Genomic DNA, 21,887 nt, shown 5'->3' with positions numbered 1-21,887 from the left:
GTTGGCTTTTTTTTTTTGTTTTGTTTAAAAAAAAATAATTGGAAAACAACGACAAAAAAAGGAAAAATAAACCTAAAAAAGGGAAACCTGCCCAAAGTGAAGCGAACAGTTTGGTGCCTGCTCCTCATTCACGGGCAAAGTGGCCCCACTGTTATGACTGGTACAGACTGCTTTTGTAGATAAAACTGGAAAAAGGATGGAGAAAAAGGAAAAGACAGAACGAATGGCCTAGGGGGAAGTTTTGGGGTGCCCAGAGTCAGGGCAGCAGCAGGGAAAACCTAGCGGGTCTTTGTTGCAGCTCCTTGCCCCTTCCCGGCTCAGCCGGGCAGGCGGGGGCTGTGGCACCACTCTCTCCTCGGTGCCCAGTCCTCTTCTTTTAAAAAATTAAAAAAAAAAAAAAGAAGAAAACAAATAAGAAAGAAAATGAGCTCGATGCCGCCCCGGACAGCTGTAAATATGGAGGTGCCGGCCTGTGCTCCCCGCGCTCGCTGCCAGGGTCCCCACGCACACACACGCACACACACGCACTTGCATGGTTTTGTTCGCTCTCCCCTGTCCCCAGCAAACCCATCGCATTTTTGCAATAACGTTTCTGTTTCTACCTCATCGGCTAAATTAAAAAAAAAAAAAAGGGGAGGGGGGAGGGAAGGATTAAAAAAAAGAGAAAAGAATAAAAAAAAAAAGAAAAAAAATTTGGCACATCCCTGGAGTCGCGGTTTGTTCGGGGAAAATGGAGATTTATTTTGCTTTGGTTTCACTCAAACTGTTCGATATCCGTATGATTTCTCTATAAAAAATATCCTACGCTTCGACAATCAAGTCATTCGGGCTCACAGGAGCGGCCCGGGACAGCGGAGGTGGCCGGGCAGCCCCGGCCCCGGCCCGGCCCTCCACAGGGGTGGCTGTCTTTGCAAATAGTGAACTCTGCACTTTCTAAGGCAAGAATACTCTTTTTTCTTTTTTTTGCTTTTTTTTTTTTTTGCTTTGCATATTTAATAGAGGAGAAATTTGCCTTCGTTTTCTTTTTTTCTTTTCTTTTTTTTCTTTTTTTTAAATTAAACGAGATTTCGTTTCGCTGTGTGTGTGCTGAATGAAATTTGGTGTCTGTGTACGCTGCAGCATTTCAAATAAATCATGCACGTTTTACCTCACTCTCCTGCCTCCTGGAGTTATTGCGGCCGCCGGGCACGGCTCTGGGGACCCTCCGCCCCGGCCCGGGGAGCCCCTTTCCCGGGGTGGCTTCTCCCACCCATCCCCGCCGCCTCCGGCCGCCGGTTCCTGTTGGGGTAAAGGGGCTCGGTCCTTCCTCCGTGGGGAAAGAAAAGAAACGCAACGAAAAGCAACGAAATGCGGGGCAGAGCTGCCGTTCCCCATCCGGGACGGAGCCGGGGGGGCTCGCCCCGGGCCATCCCGCCGGGTTTCAGCCCCGCCGGCCGCTCAAGTCGGGTCTGGGGCCGAGGGGTGTTTTGGTCCCTTCCCCACCCGACACCAGCCCAGACTCGGCGTATTTTGAAGCCCCACGTGTCGCTCCCCGGGTGGGTTTTGCCTTGAAGCCGGGACGATGCTCCCACGGGCTAAATCCGTTGGCCGGGGGCGAGCGGAGCGCTGCCCGCATCGCCCGGGCGCTCCCGCAAACGACTGCGGGCACGGGCTGAGCCCCTCGCCCCCCACTCCTACTTCCTCGGCGGAGTCCCCCCAGGCAGCCTCTGCCACCTGCCCGGCCCTGACCGGGCTGCCACTCGAGACGGCTGAGAAAGGAATATTTTAACTCCCCGCTCTGCTCATCCTCGAGTTTCGTCTCCCGCAGCCGATCGCATGGAAACCTCTTCCGAAACGAAGTGAAGCCGCTCGGCAGTGGGGGGAGCGGGGGGAGCGGTCCCGCGGGGTGTCCTCTCTGTCCCGGGGGGGGTGAGTGGAAAAAAAGAAGTAATTTGGGGGAGGGGGGGTAGTTTGTGGTTGGGATTTTTTTTTTTTTTGGTAACTTATTCGGGCGGAAAAAATATCCAAAGGCATGGAGCCGGGGGGAGCGGGGGTGTCATGCTGCACCCCGACAGTCGGAGCCTTGCTGCGGGACGAAGCAGCTCCCGAATCCTCAGATTTTGCAGGAAAAAAACCCCAGCAACAAAAATAAAACAAAACAAAACAAACAAACAAACAAAAAAAAAAAAAAGAAAAGAAGGAAAATTGTGCAGCGCCCGAAATAACTGTCGGAGGAGCTGCTTCACCTGAGCGAGCGGGGCAGGCTCGGCGGTGGCCGGCAGAACCCTGCCTGCCCTGCCTGCACCGTGGGAACGGGAGCAGCACCGCGTCCCGGCCCCCTCGGCCCGCACTCCCGCGGCCGCCCGGCTCTATTCCTGGGGCTCTCCGCAAACCCCATCCCCGCCTTTGTTCTTTCGCTCCGTTCTTGTTTTTTCCATGAAGCGAAAAGCGCATTTTCATAAATAGACCTTGGCCAAGTGCTGGCGATGAAATTTTAATGAAGGCTGGATGCTGAGTGCTGCCCGGGGGGGCCTTAGAGAATCAGCTCCGCGCAGCATTAGCAGGGCCCTATTCGCTTTCCTACCCCCCCCCCCCCCTGCTTTCCCCAGCTCTCCCTCGCAGACATAACACACTCCCGTCTGCTGCTGCTCCTGCCTCGCAGCAGCCCCCCCGGCCACCCCCTCCTCAAAGCCGAGAGCCCGAGCCCTGCCTGAGATGTGGTGAGGGGCACCGGGCTCGCTGCATGGACTTGGGGTCAATGCCCGGTGCCGGCAGCTCGCAGGTGCCGCTCTGTCCCCGCTCTTAAAAGTTTGCAAAAGCGAGCAATGCAATATTTATCACCCGCGATCATAAAAAGGCGGGTCGGTATTTCCCAGGCACAAATGCAAAGCACTCGGCTCGGGAGCCGGAGCAGGGCTGGGGGAGCAAAGTCCTGGTCCCCGGACGGTGCTGCCGGCCGCCAGGTAAGGGGCAGGGGGAGTCTGGCCGGGGACTAGCACGAAGGATGGGGCAACCCTGGACAACGAGCAGCAGGTGCCATGGCCCGCAGCTCTGGTGGCTGGGAAGGGTGGGCAGTGGCTCTGGGAGCAGTGTTGAGGCCTGGCAAACTCATCACACACAGCGGACTGGGCAGGAGGCAGCCCGGGGACTGGTCCTGCTCCTGCTCCAGCAGCGCCCGCTGTGCCCATGTCGGGTGCGGTGCTCCAAGACGCATGGTGGGGTGGTCCGGGAGGAGGTCGAGAAGGGTCCCTTTTGCATCCCACCCCCTGCTCCTGAATAGCCCCTCCTGGGCACAGGCCAGGGACAAGCTGCTGGTCCTTTCACACAAGAGGACCTGGCAGGGGGCCAGGACAGCCTGGGGCCGGGTCCCAGCCTTGGTCCTGCATCTCGGTTTCTGTGTCTGGCTCCTGCTGGCTGCTCACCAAGGTGCCATGGTTGAGGAAAGGTTGGGGGACAGGGGTGGGGGGGGGAGGGGGGCCCACCCCAGAGGCTGCGGGGCTTCCCCCCAAAGAGGGACAACACCTCCAGGTTTCACCTTGAGCACTCAGGCCCCGACTGGAAATGTAAACAGAACCCAAACCCCTCCGAATTCAGCCTCTTTGCAGTGCACTTTTCATGGGTGAGACTGGGGAAAGGCCAAGGCAAGGGCAGCGGGGAGAGTTTTGGAAGAAGGAAAAATACACAGACAGAAGTGTCATGGGCACAGGCACACTCCCTGTTCCTGGAGTGCAAAGGACACACCTGAACCATGACCCTATAGCCAAAATAGCATTAAATGAAAGAAATATTGATTGGACTGGACACTCAGCTCTCACCATATTTTTTTTTTTTTTCATTTGAGATTTGATATATGAATGAGCCTTAAGATTTATCAAACCTATCGCTTTGGTGGCAGGTTGACCTCAAAGGGTACCTGTTAACCCCACCACTGAGCCCAGAGCTCAATGAGAAGTTGACAGCCACCTTAGGGGACTTGGTTCCTAATCTACCTCCAAACTGGTGAAATGGATGGGGTGAGCCAGGCTTTCTCCCTTCCCCAACACTCTACCCAGGAGATGGGGCATCCTGGGAATTCAAAGGCATCACACAGCTAAACACCAGGGATCTGAGCCTTGATAGAGATGTGTTTGGGGTCTTCAAAGCAGGGGTGCACAGGCAGGTGTAGACCTCTGAGCTCCAGTTATGGTCAATGGAGAGGAACCAAGGAGCCGATAGGGCAGTTCCTCTCTTTCTACCATTGACTTCTGAAGTGGGGCAGATGAATGATACTCTAGAGGCATCTTACTCACCTTAAATCCTGTAAGGATGCTGAATGACCAGCTCAGATGGAGACATCTATAAACGGGGACATGACATCTTAGCAGTGATGAGTCCTACCCCTGGTGTTGCAAAGGCTTCCTGTGGAAAGTTGCCCACCAGTTCTGGGCTGCTGAAGCTCTCAGACGTCAGTTCTTGGAGCTCTGCCCAGTGAGCCTTAGGACCTGGTGCGTGACCCTGTACCAAGGATCTCTCTTGCAATACAGTGCTCGCCTCCCAGCTGTTTACCTCCATGCCATGCTCTTTATTTTTTTTTTTTTTTTCCATGCTATAAAATCCAGGACCCTCCAAGAATTTGGGCATCTAAGCCCCTTGAGCATATAGATAAATGATCCAGGTCAGTGTGTCCATGCCACCATTCACAAAAGTGTGCAGGAATGTGTAATTCATGTTCTGCTGAACTTGAGTTTGGTAACTCCAGGCAAATGCAAACGTGTTTGAAGAAATCTTGAGGGAAGCACTGTCCCTCCTTTATGTTTTAGAATAAAGTAATTCAGGATGGAGTATGGCTGTAACACTGCACCAGATTCCTTTCACTCCACTTTGTTTCACAGGCACAGGGACTGACTGTGGTTCCTGAGTGACAGGGTGATAGAAAATGGTGCCAGCACAGCTCTTGTGTCAGTACCAAATCACATGGCTGAGGGGCTGATTTCCCCACCAGCAAGGGAAACAAGGCAAGGAAGGCTGTTGATCATTGAACTGTCTGGGGACCATCAGTGTCCCATCTCTCCATCCATGGAGCTTGTAACTCTAATCTTCATGAAGAGCTTTAAAGGATGTGGGGAATCAGCAAGGTGGCCACCACTACCAGCCATCCCCAGTAACAGCAATAGGGCACTGCCTGATCCCAGAGGCATAACTCTGGACTAACATGTCTGTTGCTGCAACCAGCCTGTACTCCAGAGGAGGGATACGTGAACCCCCTCGTTCAAATATTACTAGCACGTCACAGCTTTGCACTCAGCTTTGGGTCTAGAGGAGAGAAAATGCTCCATGTTCTTTAAAAGATTCCTGCCTTTGAAAGCCATACAGGTAAAGGGTGCCCCTGCTGACGGACTCTCTTCTATTATTCTATGTGTTTTAGTGCAGCACAGAGCAGATGTATTTTTAAAAAGGCCGATGCTTGAAGTAGGCTCTGTTTCACTACAGGGGAAAAAGGAGTAAAGCAGTAATTAAAGGCTTCAGAGGTGTCCAAGTGGGGAGAAGGACAGCCGGGCTTGAGGGGGAACCCAGGAAGAAGGCTAGCAATTAGCGGTCTTTGGAAAGAGTTTGGGAAATGGGGCAGGGTATTGCATGAGGCAAACTCCATGGCTGACTGCAGGGAGGGGGAGCAGGCAGGACCATTACCCCTTTCCCCAGCTGATCCGTTGCTTTTCGGAAGTAATAAGTCCTTGGTCAGGCCATAGGTTTCCCATCTGTGCTCTTCACTCTCTGCTACCAAATCCTTCCCCCAGCTCCAAGAAGTTGCTGGGGATTTTGACTGAGAATGGAATGCAGGATCAGGCCCCATATTGTATGTTCCTATGGGAGCTCAACTACACCAGGTGAAGAAAGGTCTTTCTGCGTTGTCAGATCAGTGGCAGGGGTAGGTTGTTGACTTGCTCTGAGCAGAAGAGAAGAGGAAACCTTTTGGTGGGCAGAAGAGATGCACAGGGAAAGCCTAGGGAGAACTCACTGAGTGAGGGAATGCGAAGATGGATGGGCTGGTCTGTGTTACCACAGCCTGACACACAAATGGGGGTGAATACTCATGGCCCTCAGCTTTTGGACACCTGGGTATTGCATTCTGCACTGCAGAAATCGGGCCACCTTTCCACCCAGTCTGGTCAGAACAATGTCAGAATTCCAGAAAGCAGCAGAAAAAGCTGGTTGACACTCACCTTTGAGATACCTCCCAGTTTGCATTTCCAAGGACCAAAATCTGATTTTCCTCTTCTTGCTACCAAAATCAGGACTTGGGATGCTGAATCTGCCTGCACTATGAGCAGCTTTAACACTTGATTGTAGTGTGCAAAAATAGAGCTCCATGCTCCGTAGACCCATCCCAATGACAATGACAATAAGGGATCCTAATAAAGTTACTTTTTTTTTAAGAAAAAAAAAAAAAATCTGTGTTAAATAAATAGTTCCAGAAATTTAATCTCATGCGTTTCCCATTCAAAGACCAAGGTCTTGATCGCACTAACCCTCACCTACAGGAATAACCCTCTGCTTACCAGCAGTCCTGCTGAAGCCCTGTGGGCACAAGTCCCTCATTTTTAGCCATAAGCTCTAAGGAAGTGCTATGGGATTTGGCTTTGGATCATTGGGTGCATCAGAGTGTAGGGAAGCTTACAGGGAATTTCAGAAAATTTGGGATCCTGGAGACAGAGAGATCAGAGATAAAATCTATATTTCATCTGCAGCATCTCACCAACATTTCCAGCAGCTATAGGAAAATAAGAGCTCTCTGAGAAATATGAAAATGTCAACTAAGGATGATGTTTTATTTATGCCAGGCAAGGAAGGTTTGTTGTTTCACACAAGAAAAAAAGCATGTGTATTTGTATAAAATCTTGCTCAACTATCCTGTACCCAACTGCTACCTGCGAATCAGAGGGAGTTTATTTCACAGAGTGTGTTTTCAGCAATGTAAAACATAACCCTTGTCTCAAGCTAGTCAGCAGAAACTGCCTCATTCATCACCAGCTCCAGGAAAGCACTTCCCAGCCTCACTGCACATTACTGTTGGCTAAATCATGGAGCAAAGCCACATTTGTCTCTTCCATAAAACAGAGTGCCCAACTCAAGGGGGAAACATGTTTGCCCGCTCCAGATCTTGTGATCTATCCAGACTTTGAACTAGTTCCTAACACCAAGATTAACATTTAGTGCAGCATTTTTCCTGTTGTTTATCGATATTTGCACTACATACCTTGGGGTCCCAAGTGAGATCAGCATTCAGGATCCTCAGATTAGGAATGGCGAATTCATTGTCCCATTTTTAGCCATGTGCTGCTGATACTGTGATAGAACATGAGTGTAGGGCTGGGTCAGGTTCCCACTGGTGGTAGTGGAAGTTCAGGGCAGGAGTGTGGCTTTCATGAAGGCACCAAAATCAGTTAATGTAATTTTGGAGGCCCTGTTCCTTACTCTAAGTCATACTACGTAGTCTCTTCCCTGTCATACCCGTCCTTTGACTTTCTTTCTTCCCCCTTCACCTTATCCTTCCACCCCCTTTATTGTCTCTTCTGTAATTTTCTCCTCCCTCTTTCCCAGGCAGGACTCTCAGTCCTGGCTGCCTGCCCGCTCACACGTGGTCCAGCCCACCCAGGCTCTTGACTAGCCTACCCCTGGGAAATGGTGTCCCAGGCTGAGCATGGCTCCTGCCCTGTCACAGTCTGTGCCGGCTGAGCCAAGAGGGAAGAGCTGTTTCCCTCCCAAACCCACCCAGCCTTCCTGGCATGGGTGACACTCATACCTGGGGGCTTTCCCTTCTGCTGGGAGGACCACTTGCTCCTTCACACCTCCCTGCATGGAGGCAGCGGATGATGGACGTGCCTGGCCTCTGCTCTGCTCTCCCATCTCCCACAGCAGGAGTTAAGCAGGTCTGCTTGGGCAGACAAACTGGGACCAAACCAACAGCAAAGGGGCACCGAGGGAGTCCCAGGCTCCAGCCTCTCCTATTAGAGACCCAAACCTCCCCGCAGGGAGCCAGGGAGGCAGCCCAGCCTCCTGTCCATGGCCTAATGGCCTCTGATGATGCTTCCCGGAGATGCTTCAATTGTCTTTGCCCGGGTTTCTCCCTCACAGGCTGCTCCGCTCAGCGCCTCTCATGCACTGCTTCAGCACTGTGCCTCTCTCCTGCAGCCAGCATACGGGAGTGCTGACTACCTCCGGGTTCTCGCATGGATTTTTTCTTACCCTTGCTGTGCTGTTTGGTTCAGATCTAAGTGAGCTTTTCAAGCGTGCTGCCTGTATGTCTTTATTAAAAAGCACAGCTTAAGGAAGGGTTTGCAGGGGGGATGGATTGGCTCTAGATGCACTCTGCAGCCAAAACCATGGGAATCTTCTGCTCTACAACTGTTCACAGTCCCCAACAGCTGCGCAGTACAACCAGCCGGATCAGCAGGACACGGGGTCAGTTCTTTGGCCGTGACTAATTCATCACAAAGTGCAGCCCCTCTGCTTGTTACCTTTGTGCTGCTGTCTCCTCTGTTGTAAAGGCAGGTGGACAGACAGGGACATGTCCCCAAGGGGTGCGAACCAGCCGGGGGAGTGAGGGGGGTGGTGGGCAAGCTGATAAAGATGCTGAGTTTGTATTCCCTATGGTTTGTGGAGGAGCCCAGATTTGTTGTGAGACAGGGGGTGAAAAGTGGTCAGTTTATTCATGACACCAGCTTATGAGGTATAGGTTTCCCTTAGGAAAATTTTAGCCCTGGCTCAAATTTTGTTCTCAGATACCTTGAAATCAAGTCAATCATTCCAGATGGTACTGACATTGCCAAAACCCAAGTCTCTAGGAGTCCCTCTGCCTGAGATGTGCAGTCACCTCTGGAGTGTAGGCAGGAGTACCCAGTGCTTCCTGGCCCCTGGGAGGTGGGAGTGAGTAGGATCCCAATGTCTGGGCATGGATCTCCAGCCTTGACTTCTCGCAGAAGTTGTCAAGAACTGTTAGTGACTGCAAATTTGAGAAAGGCAGACTGGCTTTTCACCCGAGAGCTGGAGTCCCATCAAAACAGCGTGCTGACCAGCATGGTGTTGTACCAGCCCAGAGGAGGGCAGAGACTCAGACACAATTATGGACTATCCTTGTGATGTACCAACACTCAAGTCCTGGCCAAAGGCTCTTGACCTTCTGCCACCCCAAATCGACCCTGCAATCCAGTTTAGACATAATGTTTTCCTTTGCTCTGTGTCTGGAAGAGTGCTGTTAAGCAGCTGCCATGCTCTGCACCAGAAGCAGCTGCATTAAGCACTCCTCTTGCTGGGGAAAGTGGCTGATTTTTGCCATGATGGCTGTGCATCTCCCCTGTGAATGACTGGCTGTTGTAAGATACTAACTGAGCCAGCCTCATGCTTCATAATGTCAGTTGTAGTTCAGTGTTAATTATTTATGATAAAACTTCATAATGTGCTGTTAAATGGGCTGCAGGATATTTTGGTTAAATTAAGGAAACCTTAAAGCTCCCTCTGTAGGGCTTGTTCTTTGGGCCTTGCTGAGAGCAAAGGTTCAATTAAAGCTTAGGCATTGTGGCCTCTGTCTATGGCCTACGATTATTGAAATCATTGGAGTGTGGAGAACAATTCAATAGCTCAACATTGTCATTCCCAACAGTGAAATTCTAGGTGGTTTATCAAGAAATCTGGGTCTGCAGCATCTCCTTGAATCTGCAGAGAGTCTGAAACACTGGCTGTGGTGTCTCCTGATCTTGGGCTTGCCTGTGCACACACCACATGGCCACACAGCCGTGCTTCAGCATGCCTGAGGGTGCTGCTCTGGGGACAGTGGTCTCACAGATCTCGCAGTGCCTTTGCATGGTCAGCTCTGGGCAAGCAAGTTGACCTCAGTCTCCTACATGGACTAGTCTGGCAGCCTGAGCTCTGGCTGATCATACACCCTGTGGATGCAGAGAACCGAGCCACCCCAGTAAGGACAACCTTTCTGCCCTTAGCTGCGAAAGGCAACTGGTCTCCAAGACTTGTCCTGCCCTTCTTGGGACATGGGTCCTCCAGGCATCTCCCCAGGGCCACCGCTGCCAAGCTAGGGAGCAGGCACTTGGTCTGCTTGGCCCTGGAGCGCTCAGGTGCATGCAGTGGTCCTTGCATAGAGGTGGGAATAGATGATGCTTCCACCAGACCTGAGAAGCTGCTTAACTGGTACATTTGTTCATTAAAATCCTCAAGTGACTTGGAGCCCCTCAGAAGTGAAAGAGGCCAAGATGTGACCTCCCTTCACCACCCCACAGGCGAAGAGCTGGTGTCGAGCAGCTCACAGGACACTTATTGAGCCCCCAGAAGGGACTTTATTCTGACTGTAAGAAACTTGAAAGAACAGGGAAACCAGACCTGTGATCAAAAACAACACTCAGGGACCAGACTCTGCACTCAGAGGTGGCTGCTCTTAATTCAGTGCCTGCTTTCTTTAAATATGGCTTGGCCCTACCTCTGAGCAGGGTGGATGGGAGCCTCAGAGAGGGAGGAGATGTTCTGGCTGGCTGGCTGTTCTCCCTCCACAGCCTTCCTTTCACAGAAGGATGACCTTTGCACCCTGAACACCCAGACAGCCCTGGCCCTTCTTGCACGGTGACTTGCATGGGGCAGGAGAGGGCCGGCTGGGGAGGTCTGAGCATCAGTCAGCTCTGCCAGGGCAAATTTTCTTGACCAGGACTCTGCACAGCTCTGAGTGAAGGCATCCTACTCAGTCTGAAGTGAGGTCTCCACAAGCCTCTCCAGGCTCCCTCTCTCAGCTTTCATCCCCTTGCAAACGACTCAGATTGCTTCCTCATTCACGCACTGGCCCTGCTGCCCCTTGTCCCTGAGGGTCTGCACAGCTCTCACACCAACTGTTTTAAGGACCAGAGCTGCTGCTTGTGTGACCCCTGAGACAAAGTGGATGATGAAGCTTAGCTCTCTAGCACCCTGCCATGCCCTAACTTCTGTGCTAGTCCCTAACAGGGGACAGCTGCTGTGCTTTCTAAAAGGTAACAGGTCCTGCTCAACCTTGCCAGATAATATGGGTCAGGATGTATCCAGTAAGAGGTGCTAGCTGGGCAGGCTTACCAGAGTCCCTGATTGATGCTCTGCTGGAGATGGGGTCCATATACCACTCTGGGATGGGGTTTCTTCTCCACTGGGACTCATTCTCCCACCTTGCCAGAACAACCTTCTCAAGCACCTCAATCTCTGCACAGACTCAGGAGCCCAATGTGCATTTAGGATCTGTCTGAGAACCAGATGCCTCAGAGTGAGGTTTCATAGCACTTAAGTGTTTAATGGGACCCTCCACACCTAGTTTGCATGGGGAACTTGAACCTAAGCAGGGACTTGAGGCCTGCTCCCCTCTTCCACCCTTGTCTTCACTTCATTTTTGGGGGATTTTACTGGGGCTATAACTTGGCAGGACAACATGTTGCATCACACCTGGGTGACTCCTGACTTCACCAGCCTTTTGCAGACTGAATAGACGGGCCAGTTCACTCCCAGATTCTTTTCTCTTCCTTATTCATGGGCAAATGGACTGGATTTTCCTCTCACCTGATCAAGTGCTTCCCAGCAAATGGTTAAGAAGCTGCCTGCAGGGCCTGTACCTCCATTCGTTTGTTAATGGTGTTTTGCTCTGTGTGCCGGCCGATGGTTTAGACTGTGATGTTCCAGCTCCCTGCCTGGAAAAGGGCCAAAGCCACAAAATTCTCTCAGGGTGCCTGGGTGAATGCACCTTGCATTGATCCCTTTGCAAGCTGGGCCACGCACAAGTGCTCCCTCTCCTCACTGGAAAGCCCATGGGGATGCAAATGAAAACAGCAGTAAACCCCATGGTGGGCTTTACTTCTGCAAATCCCTACACATTTTCACATTGACCTATTTGCTCTAACAGAGAGCATCATATCTAGCCTTGTCCTTAAGCTACCCTAAAGCCTTCAGTGGGCAACCACCTGCACTGCAAAAACTTACCTGAGCCCCCACAGTCCCTTCCATAACAAGCACCTTAATGAGATTTTGCTTTTCCCCCTGTTTGTCCCCTGGTCCTGCTGTATGTTCTGTACCTGTGCAGCTGTGTGAGGCTCAAACAGAGGAGACCCTCTGGTTGCTGCCCCAAATTCCCTGCATCCCCCATCTTCTCCTTACAGACCACATCTACGTATAAACTCATCTGATGAGAAGAGTAACCTCTAGAGGGTCTTTGACATCATGTGGTGCCAGGGAGTGCATCTGTGCAAGGTGTTTGTGGGTGGCTTTGTGTGGCCACAGACTATGATGGAGATGAAGGTGGTTCTTGTACCTCACTTTGGGAAAAGGTTGACTCTGAAATCAAATTAGACTTCTCCAGTACCATAGCTCTGACACTGAGAGTGGGAGGGAGGAGTGAAGCTTCTAGTACTTGGAGATCAAAGGCTTTTCTTGCTTTGGGTATCGTTGAACAATCTAAATTAGTCCCTTCCACTCACAAGCCCCTTGCCATTCAAATCTCACATCCTCCAAACAACATGTCCCTGCTCAGCTTGACTATACAAGTCAGGTGTGTGTCAACCCTTGAATTTCCTTTGTTGCATCAAACAAAATCATGTCATTCAGCATCAAATTTTAATACCCTCTGCTCTGTGCATGCATGAAAATGGGAGAAATGGCCTGCTGTGGTAACTCCTCAGCAAAATCAGGCCTTAGGAGAACCCTTAGACTGGAAAGACATGGACTGGCGAATTCACTCTCTGCTTTCAGGTCTTCCACAGCAGATAGGAATCAACTCTCATTTTCCCACCCCTGAGATACAACTCAAACCACCACCTCTCATGTTTCTCTCCTTTTTTGTACTTTCAGAGGTGATGTCCAAGTCCATGATTTCTGTCTTTGTGCAGTCCAACTCTGGAACTATCCTTTGCCCTGCTGACCAGACGAAACAATGCTAATTTTCAGGGTCTGCCTGCAACTTCTTCCCTGTATAGAAAGAGATTTACTGGCACACAGGGAAGTTGGAGTGTGAAAGCAAGACATGAACTCCTGTATTGCTATGAGAGGCTTGGTCCGATTAGAGCCATGCTGGCTGGCACAGATTTATGAAGGGATGAAGTCCAGACTTTGAAAAGGAGAGAGGATAGTTTCTTGGATTCATGAGGGAGCACCACAGAAGACCATTTCTTCCTATAGCTGTCCCCAGAATGGCAGCATTCCTTGTGCATGTCATTCTGCTCAGCTGAAATCCTCAGCTTTTTCCAGCTTCAGGTTACACTCCATGGAGTTCCCAAGGTCTTGAATCCTTTGCCATGGGTTTTCCATGGGAGCAGAACTTAATCCAGTAAAGCATGCTATGTTCCCAGCTAGAGAGCAGGGAAGGAGATAAAGTGGAGTTAGAAGAATCCTAAAGAACACCCTTTCATTGGGTCAGTCTCACACTCCTCCAATTGTTTCAAGCCTTGGAGAATCTCAAGCCTACTATGAAGCAGTGGTGGAGCAGCTCCCAAAGGCATCTGTCAGCAGTGTCATCTCTTGACCCCAGAGGTCAGACCTTTCTAAGGCTGATGCCGCTGCCCTGGCACACCCAGGTCTGCAATTGTAGACTTGTCAGTGTTTGTGCTTGCAGGTCCTCAGCAAGAGGTGGTATTAAAAAGTGCAGAAATAACTCCCCAACTGTACTGCATCTTCTGTGATGGCTACAGCAATCTGCAACAATTCTTAGCCAGACTTTTTTTTGAAGCCTTGTTAAAGAAACCGATTGACACAACTCTGACAGAAGAGACATTTTGAACTCTTATCTTTGTATCCCCTTCGGCCATGCTGTTTCTTCCCATTCTCCCACCATTTATTACTAATGTATCATATCGACATGTCTTGCTATACTACTCATGAATGAGGGAGCATCTCCCTCCCTTGACTGATGGATCAATGCCTTTCCAGACCGACTTTCACACCTACAATTTCTGCCAACCTTGATGTTTCCCTGATCTTTTTACTGCCAAGAAAAACCTTGATTAGTAAAGGTTTGGGTCTACACCATGAGATGAGGCCTCCTCTGTGTGGGTAAGAACATCTGCAAGAGACACAGATCACAGATTGGGCGGTGTGGTGAACTTTCCCGTGGAGCCACTACAGTGTCTGCTGGTGTCCCTATCCCACAGTAATGCCCACATGGCTACCTTCCCCACTTCATGTTGTGCCATTTGATACTGGCACCATCATCAATTAGAAAGCTGACCCCAGATATCCCTGGTTTATGAAGTATATGAAATTGCAGACATAGTAGGAGCAAACTCAAACAAGGTATCGCTTCAGCTATTGCTAGAGTACTTGCACCCAAAGCATCAACCCTCACCACAGCTACTGACTAAAAAAAAATCCCTGTAGGAGGTGTGTATAGTTATCAACAGACTGCTTTGTGATGCCCAGGGCCAGATAGGTAAAGTGTCCAATACAGCTGAACATTCAACTGCCTGAGCACTGAGTTTCTGGGAGTAACAACCCCAGAAGCATGGGCAGGGTGGGTCCCAGCGGTGAGGTCTCAGTGTTGAGACCAGTCATGAGTCTAGTCATTCTCAGACAAGAGCCTTTCTAGATCATCCGTGCTCCCTTTGCCTCATCGGTGTTTACACACTTCCTGCAAGAAGTCCCTTGTGCACGGCACCGTATTTTCATCTCAAATAGCCTGATGGTGTGGAGTCTCTTCTGACAGTCCATAAATATAAACAAACCAGTTGCAGAATGATGACCCTTTGGTTTATCTATCTGACCCTAGCAGGTGTTTTCAGGCCATCTCTGTGAAAACCTGTTTAGCTCTGCTTCAGTTATTTTTTAACTCCTCCCTCCCTCCCTCCCTCCCTCCCTCCCTCCCTCCCTCCCTCCCTCCCTCCCTCCCTCCCTCCCTCCCTCCCATTTCCAGTTCAGCTCTTGCCTGATTTGGCAGGTCCATGCAGTACTCCCCAGGATAATGCAAGGGCATCTCCTCTGCCTTGTTTGCAGTCAGCAGCAGGGCACGAGGCTGCTGGTGCCTGATGAGCTCTGGCTCCTCTGCCAGCTTGGGTGAATCTTCCCCTCGCAAATGAGAGCAGGTGATGCGGTGGCATCAGTCTGGGATGGTGCCAGGGTCCGACTCACTGCCTGTGAGTTGTGGGCTGTGGCTTCAGGAGGGCAAGGAGAGAAGGGAGGTCACCCTGCCAGGAGTGGAGGTGGAAGGGAAACAGCTTGTCTGCCTTTTTTTCAAGCACTGACGACACACAAATATTTGGTGACTGGGGACAGATCACAGCATATAGTACTCTTTTTGCTGGACAAGGTTGGAGTCAGGCAGTCACTTGCATGTTATAAGCCATGACCACCAGCATAGAAGATTTGATAAAAAACAGCTCCTGGGCATCTTTCCAAAGTTGGATGCATGGAGGAGAGAGAACTTGAGCTGATTGGCAAGGAGTTGCTTTCTGCTCCTAAAGCAGCCTTCCACTCCAGCAAGGTACCTTGCTCCTTAAAACAACAAGCCCCTAAAAACCGAGCATGGATACAGAGAATACAAGAATCCACTTAAAACAAACAGGGAGGGAGTTGTGAATAAGTGACTGTGCACTTTGCAGGAATGGAAATACAGCTTGCCTCTGCGCCAAGCCTTGATGGCTTCATTCTGCTTCGTAAGGCTCTTAGCTCCTGTGGGCTGGAGCCAGCCTCCCCCTGAGGGCTGGAGATGGAGGAAGGTGGCCTCCTGCAAGCCACTCCAATATTTAACTCAATAAAAAGCTCTCCTGTTCAGGGGTCTAAATTCTTCTGTAGGTTGTCATAACAATAGATGCTAATTGCCCTTGTAGGGATCCAGGTGAAGCTAAATGCTTCCAAAACCAAATATGTCCCAGTGCTCCAAGTCCCATTGCAAAAGTACAACCACTGACTCCATACTAACTTTTTATGGAAATAATAAAGCATCCACCAAACTTTTCCATACAAAGATATTCTGCCTTCATGGCTCCCTTTGCTAAAATCCTCATTAGATAGCAATTTTCCCTGGTGGCCTTAATTCATCAGCTCTGAAACCTTCCAAAGAATAAAAGGAGATCTTCAGGATTATGATATCAGGTGAAGAGAGCTGGGCATGGGAAGTTCTGGGGGATTTGAGCTGCTGTGTTTATTTACTGGATGGTGTCCCAAATCAGGGTACTTGCTGGTCCCAGGCAGTTTTGGGGTAAAAGCAGCCCCCTGAAATCACCCTGCTATCCTCCTCCTGTCCTCATTGCAGCTCTGGAGGAGGACAGCTTGTCTACACCACTGTGACCAGTTTCCACTACCAAGACTGAGCCCAGGTGGGGACTGAGGTTGTGGTGTCAGGAAGAAAAGCATGGTCATAGAGGCTGCCCCAGAGGTGGCCAGTGCAGGAGATTTGTGGATGAGCTAGCTGTGTCCAAGCTTGGTGAATAAGCTCTTTCACTTGCCCTTTTCACAGAGATGCTTCTGGTCCAGAATCTGAAGTCCTGGTTTATCCTTCTTAATCATGAACCTCAAAAGATATGGATAATTGGGCAAGGCAAGGCAAAAAGCATCCCCAGATCACTGCAAAAGAAGGGTTCCTGTCTTCACCCTTGCCTGGAAGAGGGTGGGGACCTGTGCTTCCATGATGGACAAACCTTTCCTTCACCCACCCACCCCCCACCCCCCCGCTCGGTGTAAGAGGACTCAACCCTGCTAATATTTAAGCACCTCTGAGTATAGCACAGCCCTGCCCAATAGGGACATCTTCTCTTACTATGCCCAGCTTCAGATCTCTCCTGGCTCTTTCCTACCGAGAATATTTGCGTGTCCTCTGGAAGATGAGCTCACAGTATGGGCAAAGGCAGTGCAGAAGCTGCTCAATTTTGACTCTGGTTGGAGAGTAGCAAATGGCAACCGCTCCAGCAACAGCCCCTGATCAATTCTCTGTGTGCCTCACTGCAGCAGTGGAAGAAAAAATGCTCCCACTGACAGTGTCAGCCTCTTGTGATTTTGGAGGGCTCTTTCCTTTCTTTTTCTCTTGCTTTTTTTTTTCCCCCCTCAAGCTTTTCTCTTCCTCTTTTTTTTTTCTTTTTCTCTTTTTTTCTTACCCCCCCACCCCCCTTTGCAGCCTCTGTTCTTCATCCATTATTTAGGCTTTTCTGACTGTAACAGCAACATTCACCTTGTATACGTTGTGTGGGGTTTAAAATATAGATAAAAGCAGAAGGTCGGACTTGAAACACAGATTCTGACGGTTGCTGCTGACTTTGTCTGGAAGCTACAAAATCTGGAGCTGTCTATGCCCGGTGATGGTATTGGTACAGTTGTGTTTTGTTTTGTTTTGGGTTTTTTTTTTCCTCTGGTTGATATTCCTGCAAACTGTCTTGGTATTTGATGTTTTCATTCAGCCTTTCAGTTTCTAAAAGTTCTGGGGCCTAGCTGGCTTCAGGACAGGGGAGCTGGATTCATGCAACTTTCGCTTTGAGGCTGCAGGTCTAATCCTGACCCAATGTGGCAGTGCCTGCAAACGCCTGCTGCGCTCCTGTCCAAAATGAGCTGGGGAGGAATAGGCAGGTGTCTCCATCCAGGATCCAGCAATCTCTAATTGGCACCTCCGGTAGGAGATTCAACAAAGCAAAGGACTTTCCCTTTCAATTATAAATGCCCATGTTTCTTTTATGTCTGCTTTCTTTAGCCATGGAAGCAATTGGATTTTGAGGACAAATGTTTGTTGGAAACAAATTTCAAAGTCAATGTGTGAACAGTCCCAGGCAACATATTTGAAAGGGCAACAGGGCAGCCAAGGCATCCTTCCAACTAGGAGACAGAGATGTGCCATGTGATATAGCTGACCAATTGCAAATGAGTTCCAATTTTGAATATTCATGATGGATCCAAAGATCTAATAATGAGACTGAGTACAAGTGACAAAGAAGGAAATTGCTCACCTGCGAGGGACATTTCCCAAGCATAGAAAAAGTGGTGAAAGTCAGTGAACAAGATGTGATTATGCTTTCTTGACCAATATTTGCAGTTCAAAAATATATAACACATAACATTAGGAACCAGGAGGACCATCCTCCCAGAGCCTAATATCTTAAAGTTAGTGGTACATGATTCCTTTATTCACTTTATTGATGCCTGAATGCAAAAGCTTCATGGAAGACATCTGTCCTGCAGAAGGATCTCAGTCAAAAGGCTCCATCTTTTGATGGCTAGGAGGGGTCCTGGGGAAGAAATCACCTGATAAACACTATTAGATGTCACAGCACTGAGCAACTTTTAAGAGCAAGAACAGCCCATCCGTAGCAGGGACCACACAAAGGAAGAGCTACAGTTAAAACACAAAATATGGTAGGTTTTCTATATAAACTTAGTGAGAGAGCATGTTCTCACTCTGCACAGAGTACTTACAGAGAACAAAGGGACTGGCTCACTTAAAAACAGACCCAAGACTTCCAGTCACCAGCCAAAACAAGAGCTCTCTCAAGAGCTCTCTCTCTCCATGACCAAAGCCCACACCCTTTATTATCACTATCAAGCTGGCTTAGGCAGTGCTTGACCTTGCAGGGGTCTGCAGCTTAGGTGCAAGTTTCAGCCTGCTGTGTGCCACCAATCATGTAATGGAGCTAGATATTTTAATGGCAGGTATTGTTAAGATGTCTCCATAGCCCATCTGGCAGTCTCAAAATAACTTTTTTCGCTCTAGCCCAAGGGAAAATGTATCTGTCAGGATAAGGCTGGCTGTGGTTTCCTTCCAGGCACTGTCCTTATCCAAACAAGATTTGGAAGGAAACAGAGAAAGACTCATCAGCTTTGATGGCCATTGGATGATATGGGGCACCACTGACCACAGCAAGGCTACGGCAGTTAGGGTGAGTAAAAAAGGGGGACAGTCTTGTTCCTTGATGGTAGTGACTGCAATCTTTGTGTCTAAAATGCATCATTCAGTACTCTCTATGGTGCAGTAGATGAGCACTATTTGGGGCATGGATCACTCTGTGCTGTGTGGTTACAGCAGCTCTGCAATGACTGATGAGACACGGTCCATGAATGAGTCTATCACCAGGGAGTTGTACTCTTCCTCTCAGCTTCCTGAACATCGAGCATTTCCTTTCCTGTGCCTACAACTACAAATCATCTGACAGAGGCAGTACACTGAACATGAGAGGGAAGATGCACAAAAAGAAATACAACCACTTGCAAGAGCAACAGAAAAAAAAATTGCATTATGAAAAGGTATCCCCAAGATCAGCAGCTGCTGGTGAGCCAGCATGTCTGGATTGGGAGACCACAACAGCACTACGTGTATTGAAATCAGCCAGTTATAGGTTTATGGGGCCTTCAGAAAGAGCACTGAGGAGCATCTCAATAATCCTTGAGGTGATATCTTTAATTCACCAAGTGGTTGGCCAAGCCATGTCCACAATTTGCTCTTCTCAGGATCTTAAACATCAAAAAGAGATAAAGAAATAAGAATTCCAATAAATCCAGGAATCACAACACTGCTAATCAGACCAAGATCATTAAACTCAGACAGTTTTGCACTAGGACTACAGGATTCTATACCTATACAAATGTCTCCCTTCACATCTTACTAAATTCCTGGCCTCAGTGGCAGGTTGGTACTGAATAATTACCCATTTTTAAAGTGCCTTATTTCCATCCATATTCAGTACATTTGGGAATATCTTTCCTCTCTACTGTTTTGAACGTTTGTTTTCTGACACCTAAAGCTAGGTGACTATCCCCGGGCTTAAACACTGAAATACAAAAATCACCGACTATCCTAGTGCTCCTGATGAGGTTGTGAGTCCCCAGTGCTCTGAGAAGGGAACCTAGAATTTTTACCAAGAGGACTTTCCTCTGGGTTTTGGTGTCAAATGTCCAATGTCTCAAGTTCAGCCTCACACTTTTCTACTGCTCCCTGTCCTGACAGATACCAAGTGCTTGATGCTCCCACTGATGGCCGTGGGGGCTGAAGACACCCCAGTTTTCCAAAATCAGGTCCTCTGCGTGCAGTAATCTCTCAGAAGCCTGATAGTTACTTTTGTTTTCTTCCACCGGTACTGTTCATTTTGCCTTTGGCAAGCATTGATTTTCCACAATTCCCCGAAGCCCTTATAAAGCAGCTGCCAACACGGCTCCCTCGTGGGCCACTTCTTTTATTTGTTGAACAAAAGGATCATCAACATTGTCTTCAGTGATGTTTGGCGAGTGGAGTCTGGGACTAGGATGCCGAGCTCCCTCTCCTGGCTGCTGGATCAAAAAGAATAGCTGAAAAGTGCTGTGTACCTAGAAAATCTGAACTGCCAGGCTCTGGCTGAAGGAGGAAGAGCCCTTCCAGCTGTTTTGCAGACTTTCAGATTTCTACATTTTTCCTCCCCATGAAATGTGTTGGAAAAAAGTTCAGGTGAAATATTTTAGAGAGAAGTATTAATTATCAGTGTGCTGAGCCTGCTTCTCCTTTCCTCTCATCTATCACTATTAGTGAACAGATCCCAATGGGAAAATAGCACTGAGGATCTCTGCAGAAAATCCACGGTTGTCTCTCGCTGTCAATTATCAGTGAAATGTTACTCCACGGGGAGAGTGTGGAAAAGGACACCCACATGTTGCCTGTCCTGGTTTGTCAGGGCAGAAAAAATCTCCACTTTTCTTCAAAGAGAGAGAGCTAACTTTTCTCTCAGTTCCTGCCTGAAATCCTGCCAGCTCTCAAGTGCACAACAAAGAGTGAGCAGAGCACAGGTCAGGCTGTAGGGTCTGGATCAGCCTGTCATCAGATGTGGCCAGCGAAGGTCAGGGCAATGTGGCCCCGGTGAGTGCTGAAGTGCTTATGGGTGGCTATGCTGGAGAGACTGTCTGTTGGACCAGCATGACCTGGTGGGAGGCAACCAGCAGCACTGGGGCTCACAGCAGGAGAGCAGGGAGCTCAGCTGGCTCCAACACTCAAAATCTTCAAATCCGTGTCACAGCACAGGTGGTAGACACCATTAAAGATCTCTAATTGACCTTTGCCATTTCCAGAGCATCTTCCTCTCTCTTTAGCAACATGTAGTGGCCCAGTACATGCTGCAGACTAGGGGAGTCTTGAGCTGGGATCCTGTAGGAATACTCATGGCTCCACATTTACACCGAGGGGTAAAAGCACTGATGTCTTTCGAAATAGCGTTGTGAGACTTGTGCATGCATCCTGTGGCACCCTTCGTGAGCAAATGTGTACACAAAACCAGTTTTTAAAATTCAAGAAGTCCTGGAAAACTTTAGTCTCCACACAATGCAATTACATGACCCTTCAGGTTGGTTCAGGCCTAGGGAGAATATCGGTACTTGAGTCCTTAGAAACGGTGAAAGTCTCCTTTAGTGACACAGGTCTAGCAATTCTCTGGGGCACTCTGTGGGTTTGCCCAACCATCCTAGTCCCAGCAGTCCTCATGTATATTACAGCTGCCTCCCCTCTCCAGCCTCAACACTCATGCAAAATCAAGGAGCAAGTAAGTTGCCACCGTGCTCCAAGAACAAGTGGCATTATCCTAGGAGTGGTTTAGAAAAGCTTCAGGTCAGGACACTGCCCAGATTGTCCACGGCAAAAAAAGGAACTCCTCTCATCCACGAGCATCGGTGAGCCACTGTTCAAACCATTTGTCATCACTGACCACAAGGCAAGTCTTTGCATAGCCAGAGGGTGGGCCAGTGCTCTGTTGGGCACCTTGCATGCATCAACAGATGCAGGGGTAGAGAATACTGTGAAAGTCTGTGGCTTAGGTGGACCTGTCATTACCAGATCATTTGTGCAGATCTTTTATTTCCTTGAAGCAACTTCAGTGCTTCAACCCTGTTCTCAAATAGGACCTAGAATAATGAGGAGAGGTACAGACAGAGGTAATAAAGATGGCCAGAGGAACACAGTGGTCTCCTGTTTGAGCAAGTAAGCTGCCACCCTTCTTCCA

The 21,887-nt window shown here is 49.3% G+C and overlaps 1 long non-coding RNA gene across 1 annotated transcript in view; it reads left to right on the top strand.

The window, feature by feature from the left end:
- The first annotated feature begins 2,874 nt into the window (after positions 1-2,874).
- The window catches only part of LOC141964419 (uncharacterized), a 42,679-nt gene continuing 23,666 nt past the window's right edge, over positions 2,875-21,887 (top strand). Inside the window, exon 1 of the long non-coding RNA XR_012634332.1 lies at positions 2,875-2,942. This is a non-coding gene — a long non-coding RNA (uncharacterized LOC141964419). The remainder of the gene's footprint in view (positions 2,943-21,887) is intronic.

This window comes from Athene noctua, chromosome 11 (assembly GCF_965140245.1).
Source record: "Athene noctua chromosome 11, bAthNoc1.hap1.1, whole genome shotgun sequence".
Taxonomy (NCBI): Eukaryota; Metazoa; Chordata; class Aves; order Strigiformes; family Strigidae; genus Athene; species Athene noctua.
Note: the sequence above shows the minus strand (reverse complement) of the source record. Positions and strands in the feature narration are given on the sequence as shown.